The sequence below is a fragment of the Aegilops tauschii genome, chromosome 5 (genome assembly GCF_002575655.3).
Source record: "Aegilops tauschii subsp. strangulata cultivar AL8/78 chromosome 5, Aet v6.0, whole genome shotgun sequence".
NCBI lineage: Eukaryota > Viridiplantae > Streptophyta > Magnoliopsida > Poales > Poaceae > Aegilops > Aegilops tauschii.
In genome coordinates, this window is record NC_053039.3 from 303321685 (window position 1) to 303331933 (window position 10249).

The window sequence follows — 10249 nt, forward strand, 5'->3', positions numbered from 1 at the left end:
GTGGCATCTCCATCCAGCGGCGAAGGGACTGCCTTTGCCCATACGCAGAGCCGCCAAGCCACCCCAAAGATTGGAATCTGACGTGGTTCTACTGCCAAGACACGTCGCCGGCTGATGAAAGTCCGTTGCCCGGCTTTCGCCCCTCTCGTCTGGAGTCAACACACCCACTGTCTGACAAACTGACGCAAGCGGAGCGCCAGCCTTTGCTCCCCACCATAAACAAGATCAAGGCTCTTTTGGGCAATGGTCTCAACGGAATCGATCTGGTCCGGGTCTAGATCTCCTGGCGGGTGATCCCATTAAGCCGCCGCCCCGCCTTAATGTGCGAGTACACGGGACGAAAGGATGACCCCCAGAGACACAGCCGCAACGATCTTCCGGAAGATGTTGCAGAGGAGATGACCAAGGCTCTCTTGAACGAGAGCCTGGCAGACTGCGGGAGGACCGGGTTAGCCCCCTTTTGCAGGACCAACCCAGCCCCAGCGGTAAGTCACTGATTTAAACATTTTATCTTTGTCCACAGATAACCTTCATCTGACTCTTTAAGAAATCATCATTGTATTTTTCAGGCTGACGACAAGTTCTGGCGGGTCAAGTATGACCATGACGCGGCCAAGAAGGCCAGAAAGGCAAAGAAAGCCGCTCCCCGTAAGAAGGGAAGTAGGCCCACTGCTTCGGAGCTGTTGCAGCTAAGTGACAGCTCCGAGTCTGAGGTAATTCCTAAACCTGTAAGCTCTTGTTATACTTGTTGTTTATTTCTGTCCGCCTTATCAATGCTGTTTATCAACAGGAGGACACCGGAGCCAGTAAACCGGTGGTTGAAGAGGTAACAATACTTTCCTCCGACTCGGAGCCCTTGCCAAGGCTGAAAACCCGAAGAGTAACTCGGAAAGTAAGCTTTTCCCATCCTTTAGCTTACCAAGATCCTCAATTTATTTTGAAGCGACAGGTTCATGAGAGCCGGCGGCATACCCGGACCAACAAGGACACTGACCTCTCCTCCGGGTTACCTGATGCATCAAGGAAACGCCGGACCGAGGTGATCGCAAAATTGTACCCTTTTCATCCTTTTGCGGGTGTTATACGCCAACCGCTTAATTCTTCTGACTCAAATTATCAGGAGACTTCCCCTTCTTCCGGCGATTCTATGCAGTCGAATCTGCTGGCTTTCAAGACCGTGCCCGGGTAATGATAATCATCTCATGTTGTTCTGATCTTTACCCATACTTTTTGTACTAACCTTTGTTGTTCTTTCAGTGCCCAGGCAAAGCTCACCAAGAGGGCGAAGAAAACCAAGTCGGCCGGAGAGCCGGATTTGCCTGAACCGGAGGTGGCGGTTCAAGAACCGCCAGCTGCCTCCGCCCCCGAAGCCACTGCTCCAATCGACAAGGCACCTGTAGAAGCTTCTGCTGACCCGGAGGCCTCCGGCTCGGCTCAGCCAGCAAATGACCCGGACGTGGAAATCACCCGGACGGAATTTGTTGAGCCGGGGAGGCCTACGGCACTGGCCAAGTGCTCTGCCAAGGGGGAATTACTGCAGCCCCGCCGGGTCAGTCTGGATCTAACTGACTATGCCAACCTGAGCATCGGAGAGCTCGTCTCCGGCTATGTCAGCCAAGTGCACAAAAGCCGGGACACAGAGGTTGCCATGGTGACCCAGATCCAGCAGAAATCTGAGGTATTATCCTTCTGTCCTCTTACTTACTGCATAGTTACCTTTACCATGCTAGCCCCCAAGTCGACAACTTATGAGTGAATATGTTGTAGACTTAGATTCCGACTTGCTTCCATGAACCGGTAATTTGTAGATAGGAACAGTCGATACACATTAGCCCCCAAGTGCCAAGTATCTTTGCTTGGAAAACAGTTGGGACTTATCTTCCGGCTTACTCGCATGAACCGGAAATTGGTAAATAGAAAAGTTGAACATGCATTAGCCCCCAAGTGCCAAGTGTCTTTGCTTGGAAAACACTTGGGACTTTAAATTTGTATAGTAACTGTTCATGCCATAACCCGGACATTTATACAGGCTGCTGGCAAGAAGCTTGAGGCTGACCTCGCTGATCTCAAGAACCGGCTGAAGATGCAAGCGATGGAGACCCGGAAGGCAAATGCCAAGTTCGTGTCCAGCATCGCCGCGCAAGAGAAGCTGAAGACGGAGTTTGACGCTGAGCGGAAGGCGTGGGCCGAAGAAAAGGCCGCATTGGTGAACCGGGCTGAACAGGCGGAGAAGGCTCTCTCCGAGAAGACCGCCGAGCTCTCCAGCCTAAAGCGCCAAGTGTCTCAAATGGTTGCTGCAATCTTTGGTAAGTCATCCGCCGGCTTTCATCCAGTTTAAAATTTTGATGCCTCATAACTCACCCTTGTCGGCGGCTTATCCTGTTCTATGAAACAGGTTCCAAAAGTGCCAACCTCAACCAGAGTGTGGTAATCAAGCTAAAGGCCGTGTACACCCTGGTGGAGCAACTCTACACCGGGTCACAGCGTGCCTTAGCCGTGGTGGCCTTATCCAACGAGGTGCCGACTCACCTGGCGGAGGTTCTTCGCCGGCTCGCCGTTCTGCCTCAACGTATCCAAGAACTGCGACGGGCCTCTGCAAGATCCAGAGCGATCGCCGCGCTGAGCCGGGCCAAGGCTTTCTTGCCGGAGTTAGACCCGGCAGACATCGCCCTCGGCTATCCAAGTCTGAAGGAAGACGGCACGGCTTTCGACCAAAAAGACTTCGCCGCCTGCGTGAAGATCGTGCGCCCGGTGGCAACTCTTATTGGAAACGATACGGATCTGACCAAGTACCAGCCAGGTTATAATGCGGAAAATCAAAGGATCCCGACCCCTCGCTATGAAGCCCTGAGTTTAATCCCGCCGGCTCGTCAGCACACCTTCGCCCCGGAGATTGACCCGGCCGGGTTAATTGACGAGGAAGCCCAATTCGAAGCGCTGAGCGGCATCGACTGGAAGTCGTCGACCTTCCAGACCTTGGGAACAGCCGGAGGAGAAGAAAGAGATGAGCCAGAGACTTCCACCCAGCAAGCGTCTTAACTTCTGCAGCCGGCTTACCAAACAATGCTCCACCCTTTTGGACTCGATGAGTCTTGTAATAGAGTAGGTGCAACACTTTATCTTTGCCGTGCCATCATGCACGTATTGAATGCTAAAGTCTATTGAAGTTGTCTCTTGATATTTCTCCGGGTCATTCATTCTCCTTAGTCTCAAATAATTGCCTTGAACTATCCTGCATAAAAAGACAAATCGCAAGTCTCTAGGCGGCTTACCGCGCTGAGAATCATAGGTTTTAGATATATAACCCGGATATGAATCAAAAAAAATTGACCCTTAATCATGTCCTTAATATAGCCGTGATAACACACTTAGCGGCCCGCAAGCATATTTCCGGTTTAGATAACCCGGGTAATAAGGTTGGTACCTCAACTCCGGTGTACCTGTCTTAATGACACCCATTGTGTTCAACTAACACTGAAAATCAAAATTTAAACCGGCCAAGCGAGACCCGGCTGTACACACTTTGAAATGATCAGAAGAACTCTTCAATGAAGCAGAAGAACTTAGGGGCTTCCGGTTCGAATACAACCAGAGACCCGGCCCAAAGGGGTTAAGCAAAGGTTCGGATACGATCATATAGCCCCCAGCGGGTGTGGCGATGCCAATCAAGAGGGTACCGACAGCTATGTTCTCTTTGGTTCGAATACGACCCATGTTTGAACAGGAAGCCCCCAAGTGACTTTAAGAATTGTTTAACGATGCTGATTCGAATACGATCCACGTCGGTTCTCAAAGGGGTTAAACTATGATTCAAATATGATCAAAGAAAACCTCCCAATGAGCTCGGCACTTTGCCAATCAAATGGGTATCGACAGCTATGTTCTCTTTGGTTCGAATACGACCCATGTTTGAACAGGAAGCCCCCAAGTGACCTTATTACATGCGGCTAGATTTGAATATGATCATAAGACGGATCCTCCTTCAAGTTATCATGTTAGTCTTGCAAAGAAAACAAGCACGTGCACATTTGGAGGAGAAAAAGGACAGAGGTCCTGCTTTATTGCTTATCATAATATATACATGGCTGAGAGAAATATGTACATTATGAGAGCCGGTGGCTCAAGTGTAGTAAGACCGAAGCTGAGCTATGTTCCACGGTCGACAGGTCTCTTCCTCCGACTTACGTGAATCTTTGTGCTCCCGAATGTCAATGAGGTAATACGACCCGTTGTGCAAGTTCTTGCTGACCACAAAGGGCCCTTCCCAAGGCGGGGATAGCTTGTGCGCATCAGTTTGATCTTGGATGAGCCGGAGCACGAGATCCCCTTCCTGGAAGACCCGGGATTTAACCCGGCGGCTATGATAACGGCACAGGTCTTGTTGGTAAATCGCTGAACGGGCTGCTGCCACATCACGCTGTTCGTCCAACAAGTCAAGAGCATCTTGGCGCGCCTGTTCATTATCCGCCTCAACGTAAGCCGCCACTCGAGGTGAGTCATGACGGATGTCACTGGGGAGGACTGCTTCTGCCCCATAAACCATGAAGAAAGGTGTAAAACCTGTAGACCTGTTAGGAGTAGTGTTGATGCTCCATAACACGGAGGGCAACTCCTCCACCCAACAACCCGGCGTCCGTTGAAAAGGGACCAAAAGCCGGGGCTTGATGCCCTTCAGAATCTCCTGATTAGCTCTCTCAGCTTGACCATTGGATTGAGGATGAGCCACTGAGGAAACATCAAGTCGGATATGCTCTCGTTGACAGAACTCTTCCATGGCGCCTTTGGAGAGATTGGTGCCATTGTCAGTGATAATGCTGTGCGGAAAACCAAAGCGAAAGATCACCTTTTTCATAAACTGAACCGCCGTGGCTGCATCGCACTTGCTAACTGGCTCCGCTTCAACCCACTTGGTAAACTTGTCAACTGCCACCAAAAGGTGGGTCTTCTTATCCTTGGACCTTTTAAAAGGTCCAACCATATCAAGCCCCCAGACCGCAAAGGGCCAAGTAATTGGGATCATCCTCAGCTCTTGAGCCGGTACATGAGCCCGTCGCGAGAACCTCTGGCAACCATCACACTTACTGACCAAGTCCTCTGCATCAGCATGAGCTGTCAACCAATAAAAACCATGACGAAAAGCCTTGGCCACAAGAGACTTTGAGCCGGCGTGATGGCCACAATCCCCTTCATGGATCTCACGCAAGATCTCTTGACCTTCCTCAGGGGAAACACAATGCTGAAACGCTCCCGTAACACTGCGGTGATGCAACTCACCATTGATAACAATCATTGACTTAGCCCGCCGGGTTATTTGCCTGGCCAAAGTTTCGTCCTCGGGCAACTCGCCCCGGGTCATGTAAGCCAGATAGGGCATTGTCCAGTCCGGTATGATATGGAGCGCCGCCACCAGTCATGCCTCCGGGTCAGGGACAGCCAAGTCTTCCTCTGTAGGCAACTTAACAGAAGGGCTATACAGGACGTCCAGGAAAGTGTTGGGCGGCACCGGTTTTCGCTGAGAGCCCAGCCGGCTTAAAGCATCATCCGCCTCATTCTTCCTGCGATCAATGTGTTCCACTTGGTATCCCTGAAAGTGCCCAGCAATGGCATCAACTTCGCGGCGATAAGCCGCCATGAGAGGGTCCTTGGAATCCCACTTTCCTGATACTTGTTGAGCCACCAAGTCTGAGTCGCCGAAGCACCTTACCCGGCTTAAGCTCATCTCTTTAGCCAGCCGAAGACCATGGAGCAAGGCCTCGTACTCAGCCGCGTTGTTAGTGCAAGGAAACAGCAGCTGTAGCACATAATGGAATTTGTCACCTTTAGGGGAAGCCAACACAACTCCAGCCCCCGAGCCCTCCAACTGCCTGGACCCATCAAAGTGAATAGTCCAATATGTGTTATCCGGCTTCTGCTCGGGCACTTGTGACTCTGTCCAATCATTGATGAAATCCACCAGGGCCTGAGATTTAACAGTAGTGCGTGGCACGTACTTGAGACCATGAGGTCCAAGCTCTATAGCCCACTTAGCCACTCTCCCTGTGGCCTCTCTGTTTTGAATGATATCACCAAGAGGGGCAGAACTGACCACAGTGATGGGATGACCCTGAAAATAATGCTTAAGTTTCCGGCTCGCCATGAACACACCATACACAAGCTTCTGCCAATGCGGATACCGCTGCTTGGACTCAATGAGCACTTCACTTACATAATAAACCGGCCGCTGAACCGGATGCTCCTTACCCTCCTCCTTGCGCTCCACCACCATAGCCACACTGACGGCTCGTGTGTTCGCCGCCACATATAATAATAAGGGCTCCTTATCAACCGGAGCAGCAAGGACTGGAGGCTCTGCCAGCTGTTTCTTAAAATCCTCAAAGGCAGTATTAGCTGCATCATTCCAGACAAAGCTATCAGTTTTCTTCATCAACTGGTATAATGGCATGGCCTTCTCATCCAAACGGCTTATAAACCGGCTTAAAGCAGCGATGCGACTCGCCAAGCGCTGAACATCATTTATACACGCCGGCTTAGCCAGGGAGGTGATGGCCTTGATCTTCTCTGGGTTAGCTTCAATGCCTCTGTCAGAAACCAAAATACCCAAGAGTTTGCCTGCAGGAACACCAAAGACACACTTGGCCGGGTTAAGCATCATCTTGTAGACCCGGAGATTATCAAAGGTTTCTCTCAAATCATCTATCAGGGTTTCCTCCTTTATGGACTTAACCACAATATCATACACATAAGCATGAACATTGCGCCCAATCTGTTTATGAAGGCAGTTCTGCACGCAACGCTGATAAGTCGCCTGTGCACACTTGAGTCCAAAGGGCATGGACACATAGCAGAAGGCTCCAAAGGGAGTGATGAACGCCGTCTTCTCCTGGTCCTTAACTGCCATCTTAATCTGATGATATCCGGAATAAGCGTCCAGGAAACTTAAACGCGCACAACCGGCCGTAGCATCAATAATTTGATCAATACGGGGAAGGGCAAAAGGATAAGCCAGACACGCTTTGTTCAAGTCCGTGTAGTCTACACACATCCGCCAAGTGCCGTTCTTCTTGAGTACGAGCACCGGGTTAGCTAACCACTCTGGGTGAAAGACTTCAACAATAAACCCGGCCGCCAAGAGCCGGGCCACCTCTTCACCAATAGCTTTCCGCCTCTCTTCATTAAACCGCCGAAGGAACTGCCTGACCGGCTTAAATTTCGGATCAACATTGAGAGTGTGCTCAGCGAGTTCCCTAGGTACACCTGGCATGTCAGAAGGTTTCCACACGAAGATGTCCCTATTCTCACGGATGAACTCGATGAGCGCGCCTTCCTATTTTGGATCCAGATTTGCACTGATGCTAAACTGCTGAGATGAATCTCCTGGAACAAAATCAACAAGTTTAGTTTCATCAGCCGACTTAAATTTCATCGCCGGATCATTTTCCGTAGTCGGCTTTTTCAGAGAGGTCATATCTGTTGGGTCAACATTGTCTTTGTAAAACTTCAACTCCTCTGTTGCACAAACAGATTCTGCATAAGCTGCATCGCCTTCCTCACATTCCAAGGCCACCTTCCGGCTGCCGTGAACCGTAATGGTCACATTGTGACCTGGCATCTTGAGCTGTAAGTACACATAACACGGCCGTGCCATGAACTTGGCGAAAGCCGGCCGTCCAAATATAGCATGGTATGGGCTTCTTATCTTGACCACCTCAAAGGTCAATTTCTCCACCCTGTAGTTGTTCTCATCTCCAAAGGCCACTTCCAATTCAATCTTGCCGACTGGATAAGCCGACTTACCAGGTACCACACCGTGGAAAATAGTGTTGGACTGGCTGAGGTTTTTATCAATCAACCCCATACGACGGAAAGTCTCATAATAGAGGATGTTGATGCTGCTGCCTCCATCCATGAGCACCTTAGTGAACTTATATCCTCCCACCTGAGGAGCCACCACTAGGGCCAAGTGACCCGGATTATCCACCCGTGGAGGGTGATCCTCCCTACTCCACACTATAGGATGCTCAGACCACCGCAAGTAGCGTGGAACCGCCGGCTCAACAGCATTCACAGCCCTCTTATGAAGCTTCTGATCTCGCTTACACAAACTGGTGGTAAACACATGATATTGTCCACCGCTAAGCTGCTTTGGATTGGTCCGATAACCCCCCTGCTGCTGTTGATGACCCTGGCCGGACTGTTGATGAAAGCCCCCTTGACCGTTCTGAGGACCAGGATTTGAGCCGCCACCCGGGCCATGAAAGCCGCCGGCGCCTGAGCCGCCGCCCGGGCCATTGTAGTTCTTAAAGGCCTTCATGATTGCACAATCCTTCCATAGATGAGTCGCTGGCTTCTCTCTAGAGCCATGCCTTGGACAAGGCTCATTCAACAGCTGCTCCAGTGTCGGTCCTGACCCGCCGCCTCAGGGAGGGGGCCTCCCCTTGCGTCGCTGGTTATTACCTTGTGCGTTGGCGTTGGCTACAAACTCTAGGCTGCCATCAGCCTTGCGCTTGCCTCCTCCTTGGTTCCCCGGGTTATGCTGAGGACCCTTGCCATTGCCATTCTTCTTTCCCTTCCCTGCCCTTTCATCATCTGAAGGGGGATCCTTGGTACCATCAGAATCGGCGTACTTGACAAGAGCCGCCATTAGTGTACCCATATCACTGCAGTCGCGCTTAAGCTGCCCGAGTTTCATCTTCAGGGGCACAAAACGACAATTCTGCTCCAGCATTAAAACTGCTGAGCCGGCATCCATCTTTTCTGACGAGTGTATGATCTCCTTAACCCGGCGAACCCAATGTGTCGTAGACTCACCCTCCTGCTGCTTACAGTTAGTCAAATCCACAATTGACATAGACTGCCTATAGGTATCTTTGAAGTTTTGGATGAACCGGGCTTTCAGCTCAGCCCAAGACCTGATGGAATTCGGCGGTAGCCCTTTTAACCAAGTGCGGGCAGTCCCATCCAACATCATGGTGAAGTACTTGGCCATTGCCGCCTCACTGACCTCCAGTAGTTCCATGGCCATCTCATAACTCTCGATCCAGGCTGCGGGTTGTAAGTCAGCCGTGTAGTTGGGCACCTTCCTAGGGCCTTTGAAGTCCTTGGGTAAACGTTCATTGCGGATAGCTGGCACTAAACAGGGGACACCTCCCGTCCTGGTAGGGATACCCACGTCGACGGAAGTCGTCGGATAAGCCGGGGGGGTCTGGTAAGCCGTCAATTGAGGCACCTGCTCTGCCTCTTGCCACGCTCTATCTTGGTCTGCTGCGTGACAGGCTCCGTTATAAGCCAGGCCATGGCCAGGGGGCGGGTCATGGCGTCGGACGTTACTTGAGCCGGTCGCTGAGACCATGTGCCTGCTGTAACTCGGGCTCCGGCCCGGACGAGGGGTCGAGTGGATCCTATCCCGGCTGTAGGAGTACGCCTCTTGCTGCGCCAGTGCCGTCTGAAGGAGTTCCCTGACCCGGCGGGTTTCAATAGCCGTCGGAGAGTCGCCAGCCGTGCTGCCGCAGCGACCATGTTCTCCAGCGGGTTATTATAATGACCCGGGGGTGTTAGCACATACTGAGGCGGGGCAGGGGGCACCTGGGGAGGCCCCATCACTCGTGGCTGAATAGGGGCCCCAGACTCGGGTGCTATGACCCCTGGCGGGTTACTAGACCCTGCACCTGGCGTGTTGAAGAGGTTGCGTGGATCGTAAACCGGCGGGAGCCGAGATTGGGTCTTTTGATGCCTCCTTCTCATGACCTCATTAGACGCGTTCTGATCCATCGTGAGTTGGAAGGACTGTGCCTGGATCAACTGAGTTTGGGCATCGAGAGCCGCCCTCTCCGCAGCCATCCTGATCCCTTCCGCTGCAAGGTCCTCCTTAGCTTTCACTAGATCCAATTTTAACTGTGCCACCTCCGCATCATGCTGAGCTTGATCCGCCGGGTCAACCGTGGCGGTTAACAGGGCCGTCATCTTGTCCGTGAGATCCATCAGTACCTCAGCCGGAGAAGGCACCTGGTTTCCCGCTCTAGCAGCGGGGTTCTGAACAGGCTGTGCACCGGCCATAAAGATTCCCACCCGGCTTGGCGGCTCAAATAGGTCCGGAATACTGTCACCATCGGAACAACCCATGAGCTTGCCATCTTGAAGTTGATACAACGAGTTTGACTCATCGGTGGCCGACTCGCCATCAGAGCCGGCGGCCGTCTCATCACCAGATCCAGATCGATCAGAGAGTCCTCCGTGGATACACCCCACAAAA